The sequence below is a fragment of the Hevea brasiliensis genome, chromosome 14, assembly GCF_030052815.1.
Source record: "Hevea brasiliensis isolate MT/VB/25A 57/8 chromosome 14, ASM3005281v1, whole genome shotgun sequence".
Lineage (NCBI taxonomy): Eukaryota > Viridiplantae > Streptophyta > Magnoliopsida > Malpighiales > Euphorbiaceae > Hevea > Hevea brasiliensis.
In genome coordinates, this window is record NC_079506.1 from 28,440,404 (window position 1) to 28,460,835 (window position 20,432).

At 33.1% G+C, this 20,432-nt stretch overlaps 1 pseudogene; it reads right to left on the minus strand.

The window, feature by feature from the left end:
• Nucleotides 1-11,577: 11,577 nt before the first annotated feature.
• On the minus strand, nucleotides 11,578-13,025 carry LOC131168802 (scopoletin glucosyltransferase-like; annotated as a pseudogene).
• Nucleotides 13,026-20,432: the final 7,407 nt, after the last annotated feature.

Here is a 20,432-nt window from a genome sequence, read left to right on the forward strand (position 1 = left end):
TCAGGGAACAAGACCAGTCCATAAATCCCCAAAGCTAGAGCTGACAAAGCCTTATCCCATATCTTACACTGAATATGCTAGTCCTAATGCTTCTTAATGTTAATCCAAGGCCACCCATGCGAGTTTCCCTCAATGGTTTCTTTTACTTTTGTTTCCTCTGTCGGGACTCCTATTATGTGTGCAAATCATTTCCATGTCTGTCTATGATCAAGATGGAGATAAATACGATTCTGGGCTGCATAAGGAATCTCCAGTAGCGTTTTATATTCCTCTACCATGGGTGTCGTATCAACATCATTAAAAGAAAATACTTTATAACTGGGATTCCAAGTAGATAACATGGCCTTTAGTGTCAGAGTTTGTGCTCTGACCTGTATCAAAGAGGCAATCTTCCCATACTTTTCCTCGAACTGCGCCTGGGCATGATTGGGCAATGATTTCCAACTATTTAATAAATCATTGAAATCGGCTGTTCTGATCTCAATTTTCCTAGGATCAAATGGGGGCAATGGATGGGTTTCTGCTTCTATTTAACTAGTCTATAAAGATTCCGAGTCATGGTTTGATCTAAATCTTTGTTGAACATTCCATTTCTGTTTCGAAACCTCTTCAGCTGACTGACTCGAAGGCGCCATTTTGAAGTTTTCCTTATCCTTGACAGACGCCAATTTATAATATCTGTGGAGGAAATAAGTTAGCAGAATGAATTTATGTAATTTTGAATTATACTACTTGTGTGACAATATCTATACACCTATCAAAGTAGGAAGGTGTTCAGACTATCCTGGCAGTATGATTCAAAATTACCCTCATATTACTTAAGAAAAGTCAAAAGACATAAATAGAGTAAGGTGAAAGCAAGTATATCCCTTTTTGTCCTGAGATAGGGGAACCGTAACACCGAATAGGTACTATCTAATTGGAGGGTCCTACCCTCGAGGATGGTTTACTATAGGTTTCGACTAATGTGACAGTTTAGTTTAAGGTTTAATTTTTTAAAGCCACAGGTCCCCAAATTATCCCTATTATAAATAGGAGAGCCTCATTTCACTATTATGATACTAACGGGAAAAATCCACGACCATCACAATAAGTGAAACAAGTTCCAATTTGAGCAAAAGTCTTCACGGATACTAACGGGGTAAAACTCACGGGTATCGCTATATGACTCCCTCCTACTTCTTAAAGGGTAAGAGAGCTCGGGTATAGGGCTAAAGTATGTGAGGACATTGTGTAGGTGATTGGTGTGTGGAGGGACATTTTTACCTCTTCCTTATTTCAAGGGAATTTAGACGAGGATTATTGCAATACATCAAATAATCAAAACAAACAAAGCGATTAGAAAGAATAGTAATAATCAAAATATTAAAACTTTCGATCCTATAAGTTAACCCCCATAATTATCAATTTTAATTTATAAGATCACAAGATTAAATTTGCTCTTTCAACTTCCAAACTATTATTATGGTTTACGTCCCCAGCGAAGTCGCCATGCTGTCGCAAGAGTTTTGCGGTCTCCGGATGATTCTCACTGAAGTGGAAAAAGTGAGGAGTCGCCACTTTAATTTTCAGGAGAATTAAAGGAAACCATTACTGAAAATAAAGAAAACCACTTCCATAATAGAGATTCTAGGTTTGAAGTCCGTTCCCAGGTGGGGAAGGTGTTAGGCACCCCACCTCAATGAGGGTCAACAAATTTAACTATGTGCTTTTTATAACTTAAGATTGATAATTTTTGAGGGGTTTGGAGTCATGATGTCGATATAATTTTTGAGGGGTTTGGAGTCATGATGTCGATGCTTGTTATTGATAAAAGGAGCGTTTAATATCTCACCATTTTGGATTTCCTAATAACACAAGTATATGGGATGACCCTACGGTGATTTGGTGTTATATTTAATTAATTTGTTAAATATCTAATTTTTGCCTCTTTGAATTAGGACTCTACTTCTAAATAGGTGTTATTTGGCCCTTAAAGATTCATAGCTCACATATTATGTTCCTCGGTATTTGGATAACTAAAGGCATATGTTAATAATGTTAGAATTTTGATTGAAAAGAATTTAGGAAAGGACTCTCTCTCGATTTCTTAAAATATTCTGATTAGAATTTTAGCTTGAAGAATTCGGGTAAGGATTCTCTCCTGATCTCTTAAAATGTTTTTATTAGAGTTTTTTATAAGAGAATTCGGGTAAGTACTCTCTCCCAATCTCTTAAAATGTTTTATTTGGATTTTAGTTAAGAGAATTCGGGTAAGGACTCTCTTTCGATCTCTTGAAATGCTTTTATTAGAGTTTTTGCTAAGAGAATTTAGGTAAGGACTCTCTCCCAATCTCTTAAAATATTTTTATTAAAATTTTTGCTAAGAGAATTCGGGTAAGGACTCTCTCCCAATCTCTTTTTGTTTGGAACTCAGGAAAGGACTCTCTCTCTGTCTTTTTGATATAACATTGGATACTTTAAAAAAGGTTTAAATTACAGAAGTCCCTGGAAAATACTCTCTTCGTAACTCCCCATTTTGAAAGGTGAATTTAAAAAAATCGCGAATATTGATTCGAACTCTACATCGATCTTCCGTGTAATTTCTCGATCTCTACACTATCCAAACTCCTTTATCTTCACCCATATCACTTATTGTTCGAACTTTTCTATTTCAGGTTTCATGTCTTATAATCCAAGTTTGTTTCCATCTTCCGATCTTATAGCTTATCGTCCAAGCTTGCCTCGTTTCCTTTTTTCAATCTCATGATTTACTTATCTAAGCTAATCTCGGTTTCTGATCTCATAACCTATCCAAACCTTCCGCATCGGTCTAAAATACACCTATTTTCCTAATTTATTTTCCTTATTCATTTTGGGTCAAAAATTTCTGAAGCGTCACCTTTATCCATACTCCTTATGGTCGTTACAAAGCGTTAATGACTCAAGCTATCAGCTATACGCAATAAAATAAAGAATTCAAAAATAATGATAATCGTAAGACTTTTAAATGATAGGAGGCCACAGATAATATTTGACACAAACCGAACTTGATACGCCCCTATTTTGGGAACTCAATGTGACGAGACACTTTAAAATACTCACATCATGAACATAAACTAGCAACATTTAATAATGGGCGAGTTAAACGCTTACCTGTGGAGTGTTGAAATAATGGATGAATCAATACCGATGCCCTATAGACTCTGGAACTGCTATAGCTAAGAAGAGGGAGTGACTTGAAGCTATCGAAGGAAATGACAATGGAGCTTTAATAACGAACTATGATTGGGCTTCCAAGATGGTGCACGGTTACTAAGAGTATTAATCACAAGACCTACAATTTCAATAGAAATATCCTTTAGAAAACTTATTTCTAAAGTCTCTGGGAATTTCAAAGGTTTCAGAATGAAGGGCAATAAGATTATATTAAAAAATGCAGAGGTTTCCTGACATCATCTCCCTCTTTCCCTCCACCTTCCTCCTCTTACAGTTGCGTGCAGGTATTTATAGGGAATGGGTACTCAACATGAAGGGTCAGGATTTTTGCAGGAGGAGATGGAGGGCTCAAATTTTAAAGGACATGATCCGACGCCTTAGAATTAAAGAGAATCAAGATTGAGGGTCAGGATTTGGTTCAGAATCTCTGTCCTTTCATTCCTTAATCCAACGATCAGGGATTTTGCCTTATAGGATGGATCCAAGGGCTGGGAGCAAAAGGTGTCGAATCAGTTATTCACTTTTAATCTGAAGGTCTCAAATCTATCCTTACAAGTGTGATCAACGGTGCAAATTGAGATGTACATGGGCTGCTTTAACTGTTTGAGATCCAATGGTGAGGAGTCAATCCTACAAATTTAAAGGTCACGATCGAAAGTGATATTGATTCTCCAAGCCCTCTGATCTCTATAGGTCATTTCTCAGTTTATCCGATCTCTTTTATGGTTGTTCCGATCTTTCAATTTGGCTCTTTCTGCATTTGGTCTCTTTTCTTCCTGATCTTAATTTTCGATCCCTTCCTCTCCTCTTAAAGCAACTAATTCTTCGATTACCGAGGAATCGCTTCGAGTTCTGCATGCAACAAATGCCAAGGCCCTATATATATGCAGAAGAATTTCGTCTTTCACATACTCACATTCTCCCTTTTCTAGTGAATTCCTAATGTTTTACTTTTCTTCTCTTAACTTTTTCGGCGAGAATTCTCCTCACAATAACCACCTTGATCTTTTTTCGAATGTTTTTCTTGCCCATCGCCTGAAAATGGATGATTCTGGCTATCTGAGACTCATGAGGGCATCGTCTAACGACAGTGAGGGAACTGGACTAATTGACCGATTAGGGTCAAAATTGACTACTGTGCCGATCTTGGATCAGTTTATCGGTACGTCCTACCGACTGATCTTTGACAAGGGGACCGCTAATTTCAATCTTAATATCGGTGACCGCCTCTTAAAGTTCATTTAGCTCCCAACCATCTCAGGTATCCTGATCGTAGCTCAGTTCTTGTCGATGACATCGACGAAGACACCGAGCTTCCTATAGTCTTTGCCATAGTTGACGAGAGCTACCCTCCCGATCCCCACGTATCTCTTGAATGGCATCTTGAAATCGAGAGTGGTCCGAATTGCTGGAACGAGATAGGTAGAATGTAGTGAAGGGAAATTTGTAATTGTTGAAGACGCTCGAGCCTACCAACTTATCGATCTCACTCGGTTTACTGAAGAGATCCAAATGAAAGAAAAAGAGGCCCTAGCAAGAGAGGCTGGTGCCTATGTGAATGCTCATGGCGATCTTCTGACCGAGCTCGTGAAGCGCTATCTGGAAGAAGACTTCGCCTAGATGGAGGAGCTCATCCCGAGAGCTGAAGAGGATAGCGAAGAGGAGCTTGAGAGAGAGGAGAGAGGGAATGATGAAACTAAAAATGTACCTAAAGAGCAGGTTAAGGGAGAATGACTTGTATATTTTCTACTTTGAAATAAACTTGTTTTTGTGATTAATTCTTGATGAGATTGGGGAAACATCACCATTAAGTATGAGTGCTAATTCTAGAGCTTGAGATCGGTTATAAAACATAACTGCTTAAAGAGATCTGAAAAACATTATTCACAAAGATAGAACCAAAAAACCTTAAAAACATCGACAATTCTAAATCGAGTCCTAGTCCACATTCATTTCAGGATCACATACTTAGGGATCGGACAAAATGACGACTTGATTAGATACTTGGATCATGGAATTTCACACAATTCAGAGTTTTGAATGCCAAAAGATCAGAAAGCGAAAATACAAAGATGGCTCGGAGGTCTGAAGATGAAATTCAAATAGATCAGGTTGATGGAGAGATTGAAAAATACTTTTAGGATTTATGTGATCGAATTTATCATTTATCTCTAGATCATAACTGAGTGTCCAGCAACTGGTGGAGATCGGATAAAACATTAAAATGGGAGATCGGCTTGATAAATTACGCAATTAGAGCTCATCCAAAATATGGTGTCTACAATGCATAAGAAGAATCATAACTCTTTCATAATAACTCTTTCAATCCATTACAAAATCAAAAACAAGGAAAAAGGTTAGTTGTGCACAAACCTTTAATGAATCTTTTTCTTTATGTTTTAAGCCTTCCCTTCCTTGGAAGTCTCTTTGTCCACTGAAACCACACAATTACCAAACCTTAATATTCATTCTAAGTTCCATTCATAGTTAACTAAACAAAATTCTAATGAATTCCCAAGTTCTAGTTGATTTTGGACTCTGGGCAGATTTGAAACCTGAGTTTAGAGCGCAAATTCAACCTAATTCTAATCATAATTTGGTGAAGTATTCTTCATGAAAATTGTTCCTCTATATGTTAGGTTTTATTTCTAATTTAAATCACTTAATTTGGAGTTTTGGATCTCAAGTTATGGCCAAAATATTAGACACTACTCTGGGTGCCATATCCTAAAATTCTAAGTTTTCTAGATTTGTACCTTAAAATTTTATTCTATATCCGGGTATCTTAAGCTCATAATTTGGCCCTAGTCCCTAAAACAATGTTTTAGATCTCTATCTTAGGTTTTTAAATCATTTTGAATCACTTCAATTGGAGTTTTGTAGAGGAAGTTATGGTCTGTTAACCATTCAAAGGTCACAGGGCAAATTAGCTAAGGAGCAGAAATTTCAGATTTAGGATGCCTGAATTATCCCAATAATTTCCCTACTTTGCCCTAAGAACTGAGTCTGGTCAAAATATGAAATTTTTAGTTCTATGTCTCATGAGAATTTTGGTTTTGGAATTACTACATTTGCAGTTTTGTAGTTCAAGTTATGGTAATTTTGCCAAAACTGGTCGGATAGCTCATTGTTCAGAATTTCCAGGTTAATCCAGAATTAGAGCAAATTTATTGAACCACATTTGTCTAGCAATTTGATTAACTTAGAGTCATAATTTGGCTCTATGGTCTTCACAAGAATTGTTCTCCTATGTCTTAGGTTTCCATTGGTTTAAGAATCATGCCTAATTTACTAAGTATTGTTCATTTGGTCATTTTCTCCAGGTCCAGAATTGGTAACCTGAATTCAAGCCTAATTTGAGGTATCCTATGGTCATTTTCTGGGTAGAGTGTCTTCATGAAAATTCTAGCATTATGTCTTAGTTTTCATTTCCAATTGGCTTCACACCAACTGGAGTTGTGTAGTTCAACTTATGAGCTCCTAAGCACACTGGACTCAAGTGTCCAGAATCAAAGCCAAATATCCAACTTCATTTTCTTCAATCTCATCACCAAACCAAAATCAATTCTCAACCAAAGCACATCAAATGACCATAATTTAGTGTCAATAAGCCTAATTGCACTTCATACTACAAAAACCCTAAATTCACTAAAACCCTATTTTATCAACTTCAATTTCAACAAGTTCAATCAATTTCAACTACAAAATCCATGCATATATCATCATCTAACATTAAAAATCACTTCTAATTAGATCAAACCATCAAAACCCTAAGTCCCCAAACCAGCCGAAATTCATACATCAATTTCCCATAAGATTTCTTTCATTTTTTTCATGTAAAATCCCAAAATAAACCCTAATCTCATAATTACATAACAATTACAAGCTTGTAAAATGACATACCTCTAATGGAGATTTCCAATCTTCTTATTCCTTCCACTTTATCCAAATTTCTTGCTTCCAACGTTCTATTCTAGGTCAATTTAGAGGTTTTCTAATGATTAACTATGGAATTTATGAAGAAAATTGGGAGTTTCAAGCATGGGAATATTCAAAAATGGAGGAAATGAAAGATGAGGAAGAAGAAAGAGGGGGGCCGGCCACCATGAAGAAGATAGGATTTTTATTTTTCTTTTAATTATTTTTGAATTTATGTATATATAGATAGTTATCCTCAAAAATTAAATAATTAAATTTGAAATTTTAATTTTGTCATAATGATGACATTGTGATGTCATAATTGAAAAGTTCTAATTTCTTACATATCCCTTTCTTAATTTCCATACACATACTAATTAATTTAACCCCATTCTAATATTTTAATCTTGCTCTTTTTTAATAGACATTTAGGCCAAAAGTCAACTCTTGAAGTGAATTGACCAAAATGCCCCTCATCGAGTTATAGTTCATCTTTTTCCATAATACTCGATGAGTATTTAGGTTATGATTCACTTAATTGTACTTCTTCCCTTCTCATTTCTTTGATTTCCAAATTTCCAATAATTTCTAAATAATTCCTTCATTAAGGTCTCCACAAGGTCCCACACAAATTTAGTGTAGCAACTGAACTTATAGTCGCTTCCCGTGTAGGTCACTCATCGCCGGGACATTAGGCTCGTTTAACCCATTTGTGCTCCATTTCTCTCATTTTAATTCAACCTCAATTGATCTTTATCAATTTAATTTATGACTTCACTCTATAATTTAATTATGGTTCTCGATATTCTAGTTGTCTGAACAGACATTAGTCATCAGAACAGTAGAATGTACAGAACTGCTTAATCTGATGGTGTTACGCATTAAACTTATAACAAACTTGATAGCTCCTATTCTTCTTTCTCGCCAATCTAACGATGATGCATTTGTAATGCATTTCACTCTTCATCCCCCCCTCAAGATGGAGATGGGTCAAGTTTGACCAATCCCATCTTGGACAGAAAATGGTGAAATAAATGGTTGGTGGGGGGCTTTGTGAACAAATCAGCTAACTAATGCTTAAAAGGAAGATGATTTATCTTGATCAAGCTACTCTCCATTTGTTGTCGAACAACATAACAATCAATTTCAATGTGTTTAGTTCTTTCATGAAAAACAGGATTTTTAGAGATATGGACAAGTGCTTTGTTATCACAATGTAGTGGAATTGGAAGTGCACAAGGAGTATGAAGTTCTCTGAATAGGTAAGAGAGCCATTGTAATTCACAAACAGTTGAAGCCGTGCTCCTATACTTCGCCTTGGCTGAAGACCTACTTATAGACTTCCAAGAGGTAAGTGTTGGATTAAGGAAAATATAATAGCCTGTTAATGATCGTCAAGCCATATGACAAGTGGCCCAATCTGCATCACAGAAAGACTGAAGTTGGCAATTATTTTGAGATGGGAAGAATAAGCCTTTAGCTAGTGCTCATGGTATCTGAGAAGATGAATAACAACATTGCAATGAGGCTTGCGAGGTTGTTGAAGGAATTGGCTTAAATTTTGGACTGCATAATTTATATCAGGTCTAGTTAAATTCAAATGTAGTGGTCTTCCTACTAAGCGCCTGTACTGACCTAGTTTTGGAAGTGGTTCACCAACATCAACAACCAACTTAAGGGCTTTAGACATTGGATAATCACCAGCTTTTGCATTTAGCATACCAGCATCCTTAAGAATGTCAAGAATGTACTTTCTTTGATTTAAGAAAAGACCTAAATATGACCTTGCCAATTCGACTCCAAGGAAGCTTTATGCATATCCCATGTCTTTGATAGTAAATGCATTATGCAACAACTCTTTTACTGCTATTATGTCCCCTTCATCTGATCCTGAAATAGAAGATCATCTACATAAACCAGAAGGACAAGAAAATCATTAGTGGACCCCTTCGGAAAGAGACAATTGTAATTAATGAACTGTTGAAAGCCATATTCAAGAAGCTTGGAAGTCGGTTCTTTATTCCACTATCTACCGGCTTGTTTTAAGCCTTACATTGACTTGAAGATCTTACAAACTTGGCCTGGTTTAGCCTTATTATACCCCTTTAGTGGATGCATGTACAACTTTTCATCTATGTGACCATGAAGGTATGTACTATTGATGTCAACTTGATGTATAACCCATCTTTTTGTTGCTACAAGTGCCAAAAATAGCCTTACTGTTACAGTCATAGCTACTGGTGAAAAACTTACAGGCTTTGGCAGCTAGTTATAACCCCTAGCTACTAGTCTAGCTTAGTACCTCTCCACAGCGCCATTTGGGTTGTACTTAACTCTATACACCCATTTGGAGTTAATTGCTCTTTTATGTGCAGGTAAGGTAGTCATTTCCCATGTGCCATTGACTTCCAATGCGACCAACTCCTTGTCCATTGCCTCAAATGGGTATATTGGGAAGAAGGAAAACTAGCAATTGTTCTACTACATTCGTTATATTTATACAAATATGGCTAAACTAAATAATCAGTAGAACAAATCATGTTTTGCCAGCTCACTAAAGTTATAACAAACTTGATAGCTCTAATTCTCCTTTCCCGCCAATCTAACTAAATAAATTATGATGCATTTGTGTTGTATTGCACCCTTCAAAGGAATTTTGCAGTAGATAATCTCGCCAAGCAAGGAGTCCCAATAGATCATGATTTTGTAGCCTGGTTGTAATTTTGATCCCTGGGCTGAGTTGCGGTTCTAAATTTGCGAAAGGTTAACGAAAGTTTCTTTGCCTTCATGTGGTTGGGTTTAAATTCATTCATACTGCTGCTGTTCTGCATTGGCCCTTGTCTTACTATGCTTGATTTGTGGATTTAGCTAGTTAAACTTTTTTTTTTTTTGGCTTATATGGAATGGTGCTTGCTACTGGTTTTCTTGTTCTTGGCTTTGGTCGCATTACTTCTGTTTATATTTCATCCAGGTTTCACTTAGCATTAGTAACCATATGTTGGGTGTTAAGGGGATGGTCTATTAATCTTGGTTTTAGTTTGGTTGCTAATGTTAAGTTTTTTTTTTTTTAATTTATAAAATTAATAAAATAATGATTTATAAAAAAGGATAAAATTAATAACTTTGATTTCCAACGTTATTGATGTATGAACTAGCTAAATGATTTTTCATATTATTAAATTGTACAATATCAGATCCTGTTTTTGATGTATTAGAAGCTGCCTCAACAAATTTGATGATGGCCATTTTTTCATAGCCACTTCAGTTTGGTAACTGAGATTTTCATCGTCTTCCCTGTTGCTGCAGCTTGATGCTTTCAATATATATTGATTCAGTAACTCACTAATATGAATAATGGTTGTCTATTCATGTCCTATAGTCACTTAAATTAAAGATTTTTATTTATATTTACTCATTATAGTTTCCCTTTTCATAAATATAAGTAAGAAATCCATAAGTTAAATTTTCTTTCAGCACTCTAATTTTTTTCTTTCAACAATTCAATTTATTCTTTTTGAATTTTATATATTTTTTATTTTTAATTAATTTAAAATAACAAATAATTTGAAATATTAGAATTTTTATTAATATTTTCTTAAAAAAAGATACATGAAAATGATGATTTAGGAATAAGAAAATATGTATAAGAGAAAACAGGTAACTACCAATTACATTGGTAAAACATCAATGACCCAGAAAAATTAGCAGCTAAATTCTGTTGCTTGTCTTAATTAACCAGTTGTAGTGGCTTTTAGTAATTTCAATAAATGGTTGGGATGGGGTGGTTGAATTATGCAAAAGTAGAGCTACAAAATATGCTAAAATTAGAGTAGGTTTTCAATTTAATCACCTAATTAGTCAATCCATTTAATCACCTAATTGTGCAGATGAGTCTAATGGCTTATTTATTCTCAGGAGTGTGTGTGATGATTATTGCCCTTATAACTTTTAAGAATGTTCAAAAAAAATTAACTTTTTATCATGAATATTTATGCCTTTTTGAGAGTTAAATGTTAACACGCTATGTTAATAATTACTCTTCATGAATATTAAAACTTAAGATACATTTAACATTGATTTTTTAACCTTCTACTAAATATATCCTTAAAAAGCTTATGTAAAATACAAAGTATAAGGATAAAAATATGACAATTATTATAAATAGTTCGCATTTGTGATTGAGCAAAACCTTCAACCTCAGCAGATCAGAAACTCTGTTTTTGACAAAGTTTTTATGTTTATGGCAATTTTGGGTCATGAAATACTTATTCAGCGCTGGGAAAAGCACTAAAAAACAAAACCTATTTGGAGTTTTAATAACATTCTACTTAATTAAATCCTCTATTTTTAATTACACTAACGATTTTGAGGAAGTCATCTTAGAAGGAATTGTTTTCCAATAATTTTATTGCAGAAGAAAAAAAAAAAAAAAAAAACCCTTATTCAGTACTGTGAAAAGCACTAAAAACAAAGCCTAGTAGTAGTTTTAATAACATTCCTCATCCCCTTACTCCTCAATTCCTCAATCAAGGCATTAAAATCAGAATGAGAAGATCCACCTTCTTCAACAGCTTTCCTTCCCATTTCTCCAAGTTTCTTTACTCTGCATCTCATTTCCTCTGCTTCTTCACTGGCCATAAGATATGTCACTGCCTTCTTTATGGCTTCTTTCTTCACACTATCACCTACATCTATTGCCCACTGTTGTGCACCCACGGCAACTCCAATTCTTAGAACCAGTGTCACCAACTTTTCATTATAAAACTGCTCTGCAGATACCGGCCACGTTACCATTGGAACTCCTGCACAAATTGCTTCAAGTGTAGAGTTCCATCCACAGCAAGTCACAAATCCTCCCACTGCTTCATGTTCGAGAATGGATAATTGTGGTGCCCACCCTCGTATGATTAGTCCCTTGCCTTCCATTCTTTCCTCAAATCCTTCAGGCGACTACACTACATTCTCCTGCTGATTATTCTTGTTTTTCCTCACTACGCAAATGAATTGCTGTCCGGAATCTTCCAGAGCCATTGCAATCTCAAGGAGTTGTGAATCAGGAAATTTTGCAACACTTCCAAAGCATATATAAACAACCGAGTTGGGTTTCTTTGAATCGAGCCACTTCAAACACTCATTCTCATCTATGGAGGCTTCTTTTCCTCTGTTTGACTTACCTTCAAAGTTAATGTTGCACAGTGAAATAGGGCCGATATGCCATGCCTTCGCTCCCCAAGACTTTCCTGAAATGATCAGCATAAGCAGGTTCGAGCTCGTAGAAGCTGTTGAAAATAACCCCATAGCTGTTTAACTTCTGCTTCTTTCACTTTTCTAAAGAATTCGGCGAAGCCAATTTCTTGTTTTCTGAGGTCTGGCGGTTGCTTTCTTGTCAACTTGATCTCGCTGGGAAAATTGGGGATGACAAAAGGATCTGTATCAGATGATACCTTCTTGTAAGGCTGATACAATATTACACACTGTGAAGCACATACAGAGAAGAAACACGTTCCATTGAAAACAATTCTTGGAATTCCATATTTCGATGCAACTTCGGTTGACCATGGAAAGAAAGCATCTGCAACTAGACAATTGGGACGATACTTTTCCAATAGGAGTTCGATTGGTTGAACAAGCATGGTGGTGGCCTTGATGAACATTGGCCCCATTTCAGGTGAATGAACTAAGTCCAATTGCTCACATCCTTCTGGCAATCCAGCCTCCACACAAGGAAATTTGATGATAAGAATTTCAATTTTGTGACCCAAAAGTCTACCTGTCTCTATCGATTTGGATAAACCAGGAGCGTTAACAGGCGTGGTGATTATACTTACCCTTATGCCTCGTGAAGCAAAGAGATTGGCCACGTCTATGAATGGAATAGTATGGCCGTGAGCCATGAATGGGAAGAAGAAAATATGACGCTCATGGCTTTTTCACTGTTCATTAAATCTCGCAAGGATGATCTTACTGAAAGCTTGTGAAGCTAAACATTTTGTATGGGGAAAGAAGAAACAGGGTTGAGCACTTGAGCTACAGAATTGGAAGGAAATTTTCTTCCCAATCCAAAGCTGTAGGCAAGGAAGAAAGCAAGGTTCTCGCCTAATAAGAAATTATTTATTTTTTAATACAAACGGCAAGAATTTGCAGGCTAGCTTGTCGTTGTCGATGCTATTGCACATCAAGTTGAAATTAAAACATAGAAATCATTTTTTTTTAGAAAAAAAAAAAGACGTATTCTTCAATTTGACATTTCAAAACAAAAAGCTTAGAAAAATAGATAGAATTACTAATTTGATAATAAAAATAAATTATACATATATTAATTTAATTTTTAAAATATGGAAATCAAGCAAAGAACATACTGGACCAGAATGGATCGATCAACGTGACCCAATAGCTCAGGATCATGGGTAGTGAAATTTTCAGAATCCTCTAAGAGTACCAAGATACGAAAATTTTCACCTCAGATATAAAGACTCAGACAGCTCTCGCATGTTTAAGCAAAGCAACAATTGTAGATTACAGAAAGCAAGGTAAGAAATGAAACTGCTTTCTGCTTTTCAGGTATGAATAAGCAATTCCTCGATTTAAATAATTCACCAGTGCCTTGAAAGAACTCTCAAAATTCCTTATGAGGGAAACGTTCACTTAACTGCTACTTTCAGAATCTCTAGAGTGATAGAAAAATGGGAAGATATATGAAAAACTACAATCACCTCTTCCATCACTAGCTTGACTAACTTATAACATTAATCAATCTGTCATCATCTACCCCACAATAAGAATACACGTTCAGCATTATTACAGAACAAAGCACAAAAGCAGTCAGATATGCGAAAATGGGCATGAGATCCTTGGCAATTAGATATCTAAGTACCATCTTTTGATTCTCTTCTCACTAGGCACAATCAGAGTAAATATTAATATTATAATTTCAGGACTCCCTGGTTATAGTAATGTTTTATCACATATTGACAAATAAATTGAAAAGCACAAAATTCAAAAGCAAGCTTTAGGAACTTTACATTTGCAAATATAGTGTTTCTCTCTTTAATGACAAATTCAAATATGAAATTTATTAATTATCCAAAATTATTACATCTGAGCATTAACTAACAATTCTAAATCACTGCGTTAGCTAAGAAAATAAATACACAGTGCAAATAAAATTTATAGCATCCTATTCAAATAGTTGTCCAAAAGCAAGGCCCTTCGGTTACCTTCTTCAGTGTTGAGTTAGTGCTGCCACACCAGATGGCCTCTCCATGGATTAAATTTCCAAGAGACAAATTAACTGAAACATAAGATTTAATGGTACCCCCTCCATTCCTGAACCCTGTATCTACTGTTAGATGAATGGGATTGGGAACTTCTCTAGAATAGAATCAATGGATCAATGCACTTTCTCCAGTGATCCCCAATCCAGTCGAATACCATAAAATAGAACTTTGCTTCTTTTTTAGTAGAACTTTATCTGACTCGGTTCCATAACACTGTTGCTTGTTGGGGAAGGAGAACCAATGTGGCTTCATCTTCACATCTGATTGAAAATCATTGTCGTAAGCATTTGAGAGCCACAAGTTACCACTAAAATCTACAGTATGTAATAAGCTTACATTTAAAATTTGATTATTCATCTGTAACTGCATATTTTATAAAGCCATACCCAATAAAGTACATGAAATCTTCTATTGCTACATTGTAATATTATTATATTAAGCAAAAGAACTTAAAGATCAAACGTTCCAATTTGTTTATTGCTTATTGGTGAGATTCCACCAGAAGGAATAAAACTTACTCTAATGCTACATTGTAATGCTAAGTATAGGAATGCACTTGCAGGTCCTATCTAAGAAGGAATTTTTGAAGTATAGAAACTTGAAGATACATTTTCACCTATCCAAGAAGGAATAGGACCTGCAAGAGCATCCCTACTCAAATAAAGAGTCTACAATTGGAAACTTTTTAATGATGCGGGGATGCTTCCTTGCAAATTGTTGTTCTCCAAATGCAAAGACACAAGTTGTTGAGACCGCTCGGATTGTTAAATACCGTTGCCTCACAACAGGAAATTTCTTAATTACATTTTGGAATTTGGATAGGGAAGGTTAAGTGAGGACAAAATCGCATTAAAATTTTTGGCTTCTCAATTTCTCCCTTGGGTATTCAACATTAATAACACAATGTTTTTGGTCCTCAAACTTCTTGCACTTGAAAAGATTTTCACAATCAAGAACTTGAAGAATCACAAATCGTTAAACTAATAGCTCAGTTCGTATCAATTACTAATTATAGGCACTTTCCTGAAAAAAAAAATTAAGAGGAAAACTGCATAATTGAGGGGCATGGGGTTTGTTGACCTATAAATTATCAAGTTTATTTCTAGCCATGTTGGTGATTCTAGCATAAACTGACCGAATCTGTGTTCCATTTCTGAGTTTTTTTTGGTGTATAATATGAACATCTGTGTCTCTTAAGTGTGGAATAATTCAGGCAAAACATTCTAAGAGCGGAAAGAAAATGAAGACACTGACACTAACATATCCAAATAATTTCAGTAGTGCTCTTTCTAATTCTAGCTCAAGAGCATTGATCATCTAATAAAAACAACGAAAATTCAACTGGAAAAGTTAATAGCAAAGGATTAAAATCCCATGAATAAGCATCAAAACACTAAGCGAACCAAAAAAAATAAATCCTATCAATGAATTCAGGATTCGGACATGTAAATTTATAAATAAAACTTAAAAGCAAAATGAAATAAAAATAACAAATAAATCAGACATTTACTTGAGATGGTTATCTCAGTTCACTAATAGAAGAAGAGTACAAACAAAGATTCCAATTTTCGATGTGATTTCTGGCGTCCTCGAAGTAGCTCCAATCACGACTCTATCTAAATTCGGTTGAAGCAAGGTCTGCCCCTTTGCGTAGACTCAGTAAGAGCTAGGCAACAGGCTTATTGTTATCTTCCTACTCCTTCCCTTCAAATGGAGAGAAAATCAGCTCTATCACAGATCATACAACCACATTACCTAGTTTTGAAATACCCAGCTTTATTGTAATAAGAACAACACCCCAAAATCAAAAGCAAATGAATTCAAATTGAAATTAAAACCCCTATCGATCGATCAAAGGATAAAAAGTTCTCATTTCCTCTAATGCCAAGCAGAGTAAAACCCAAATCAAGATGGAGAGAAAAAGGGTAAGAAGAATAATAAGAAATTAGAAAGAGAAACTGAGAGGTATAATTTCACAAATGAAGCAATTGAACAAAACCCAATTATTGACTAACCCATTTGGTTTCAGAGAACGAAAATGAAGGTTTCTCCTCTTTTCCTCAGACATAAGAAGTTGGCAAACGAGCAGATAACCGTTTCTGTTATGTGTGAATTTTCAACTTGAATTATTTTATTTAAAGTAAAATTTAGGGATATAATTGGTCAGGTTTTTGTAGACCGCGATCTAATCCGTCGTGAATAAAATAGTTTTGAGAAGTATATAATTAAATTTAAAATTAATTTAAATTTTAAATAAAAAATATTTACAATGAATTTAAGTGGTGTTTAAATTTTATATGTTAAGTATTATATTTATATAAATATTTAATTAAATATAAAATATATATTTTTATAATAATATTTATAAATTTTATATATTTTATTTTATATAAAATAGTAATAAATATTTTATAAAAATATTAAAATTTTAAAATATAAATTTTTAATAAAAAAATTTTAATAAAAATTATTAATTAAAATATATAAAATTAAATTAATCAGGTTTTTTTCAAATAATAATAATTAGGTTTTAAACGAATTCAAATAGCGAGAATCAATTTTAATCTAATTTGGGATAAATTCAAATTTAAAAAATATCAATCTAGTTTGAGTTTGAGTATAGTGATTTTCATAGATATCCTATTCCTAATAAAATTACTAGCTGATCTGACTTATCATATGAGATATGTTGTGTTTTTATTAATTGGGTGCACCAGATTGTATTTGTGAAATGGCACACTTGAATCATACTCTAATTTCCCTCATATTATATGCTACTATTTCATATAGGATTAATATAGCATGATAAAACTAATTATAGTATTACAATTAGATAAAAAAAATAATTTTAATTTTTCAAAAAAATAATTTATTTTTAAAAAATAATAACAAAAAGAAAATAATTATTTTATGAAACTCGCTACTATTGATTTATTGTTATATTACTGATTTGTCATTCCATATTACTGATTTGTCATTCCATATAAACTATTTTATATGGAATCACGATCAAATTATACTTTCAATTAAAACAAAAAGTATGGATTAAAATTTTAATTTGAAATTCATAAATGTAATTTGATATCAACAACTACATAATTGTTAAAATTAAGAAAATCATCGTAAAAATAATAATGTTGCAAAAGGTTCCTTCTACATATAATTTATAGTCAACTGAAAGACAGTTCGAATCAATCATGCTTGCATTAACAATATTTTGAACACAGAAGCATGATTCAGAGGGGGCACCCAGCCGCCTTCTCTTCTTCAAAAAAAGCCACCAATATATTACTCCATTGATCATTGTTTCAATCATCCTCTCAACATTTGTTCTATTACTCTCTGCACAACCAAAGAGTATGTTAATTGAAGCCATATTTGATCCAAGGAAAGGGTTGTAATTCCTGATTAAATCTGACCTCAATCAGTTGAGCTTCTTATTAAATCTTCTCTTTCTTTTTGTTATTCTCTAATCAAAGCTGCCTTGCGGCTCCAACCAATTTTTTCCTATTAAGGATCTAAAGCCTGTGAAAACTGTAACGCCTAACTTTTCTATTTTTCAAAATTATTATTATTATTATTTTGACCTATTATATTACTTTAAGATGATTAAGTTTTGTTAATTAATGAAATGTAATAGTTATTTCATATAAAATATACATGATTAAATTTATTTGGTATTTAACAATATAAAGGATATTTATATATTATCTTTAGCAAAATTTTTATTTAGGAGTGCTTTGATTTCAAAATTTTTATTTAAAATGTACCTGGTAGGAAGCATATTTATGGACTTAAAAGTAACATTTTTCTAGTTTTGGGGTGAAATCGTAATTATTAAAAGTTAAAGGGCCAAATTATAAATTGGCTGACACTTGGCAGCTTCCCTATTACTCATTTTCAGCAGGATTTTTCTTGTCTCCAGCGGAGATAAGAAAAACGGGAAAAGAGAAGAAGGGGAAGGAGAGAAAAGATGGAGAAAGAAAAGAAAAGGAGAGAAGGAAAGAAAAAATAGGAAAAGAAAGAGAGAAAGGAAAGCTTTAAATTTGAATCTACCAAATTTTGGATAGAAAATGAAAGTTTATGTTGAGAAATTGTAAGTTTTAGAGGGAGAAACAAATAGTTTTTGTTAGAGAGAGAAAGTAGATTTCAAGCAAAAATTCTATTTCTAACATTTTTTTAAAATTATATTGATGTATATGAGCATCCTTAGTTCTTGAATCATTTTCAAATAAGGTACACGTTATTTTTTTATGAAGTTTTGAAGTTTATTGGTTTATTTTAGATTTTTAGTTTTATTAAAGTTTAATCAAATTAAAAATATTCTTTTGGATGTTTGAGTGCTAGAAATATATAGAGCAAATTGCTAAAAAAGCTCCAACTTTGCTCATGTTTACAATTCTATCCCATCCCACCTTTGGCACCCAGTTTAATTTTACGCTATTGTCAAAATCTGTTGTTAAACTTAACAGTAACATCATGTCATCATGTTTATTAAGTATTATAATATCTGATTAACTGCTAACCATATCCCTAAGTTATCCTAATAATCCCTAAATTAAAAAGAAATTTCAAAATCTCTAACTGAAAATTGATTCTAGCTCGTTTTTCCATGAGCAATAACAAGCAAAAAAAGAATGAACCAGTGGAGCAGAATCAATTTTGAGTTAGGGATCATGAGTTTTCTTTTCAATTTAGGGATTATTAAGATAACTTAGGAATAGAATAGTAGTTAATCAAATATTATAATACTTATTAAATATGATGACGTAGTGTTACTGTTAAGTTTAATAATTGATTTTAACGATAGGGTAGAATTAAATTAGGCGCCAAAGGTTAAGGTGAAATTCTTTAAAAAAAAAAAAAAGGAATAGGATAGAATTATAAAAATTGCCAAAGGCTGGGAATTTTTTGGCGATTTCTCCAAATATTTAAAAAGAGATTTTCTTTTATTGGTAAATTTTATGAATTTTATTGTTGATGTCATTATTAATGTTACTAACATTATTATTATTTGAGAGAATAGTTTACATAATAATGAGTTTTTTCTTTTTTTTTTTTTTTAAAAAAAAAGAAGGAGTTTATTTTGAGTTGAAAGGTAATATTGGTATAAGCACATTATGTAAAACAAGTATGTATAGAAATTGGAATTTTTTTTTACATATCTATTAAATTTTTTTTTATGAGAATTTTATGTATGTTAAAACATAAATAGATGAGGTTCTTTAGTGAATTTTAGAAATGGCTAAGCTTCAATTGAAATTTTCACTTGAGTGAGTTTACAAATTAGGTTTAAATGGTTTTGTTAAAGGTTAAGTTACTGGATTGATGCATGAAGGAAAGTATGTTATTGAATATGCTTCAGTTTATAGGCATGAGAATGAAAATGAATAATTTGGATTTTTCTTTTGCTCTTTAAAGTATAAATACTTGAAAGAAATGAAAATTTTTAATTAATTGAAAAAGGTTGGCTAAGAATTGATGATAAATCTATATTTAGCTTTTATAAATTTTGCTTTTCAAAATATTGAGTTAATGGGCTCCATATTATGTCTATTGTGATTCTGAATTTTCCAATTGAAACTATATAGTTGACTTGTGGAAATGGGATTAGTACTAGATAGAAGTAAAATTTTGAAAGTATGAAGTTATGCAAATATGAAACTAAAAAATATTATATTTGTTGATTTTATTGAGAAGAAGCAATTATATTAGATATGTTAAATCAAAGTTTAAATGGTAAGGTTTAAGAATTTAGGAAATTTAATGAAAATGGTAATTAAGACTTGAGTTTCAAAAATTTTAATATGGTTCTTTTTTTTTTTAGATATATTTTTAAAATAAGTTAGATAAACAAGAGATTTTAGGTTTTGAATTAAATTTAAAACTTCAGTTGTGTATGATTAATTTGAAATAGAGTTAGCCTCTAGTAGTTAGAAATTTTAAATAATGTAGTATGAAATGAAGCCTCTAGTAGTTAGAAATTTTAAATAATGTAGTATGAAATGAACTGATAGAAAAATACATAAAATACCATGT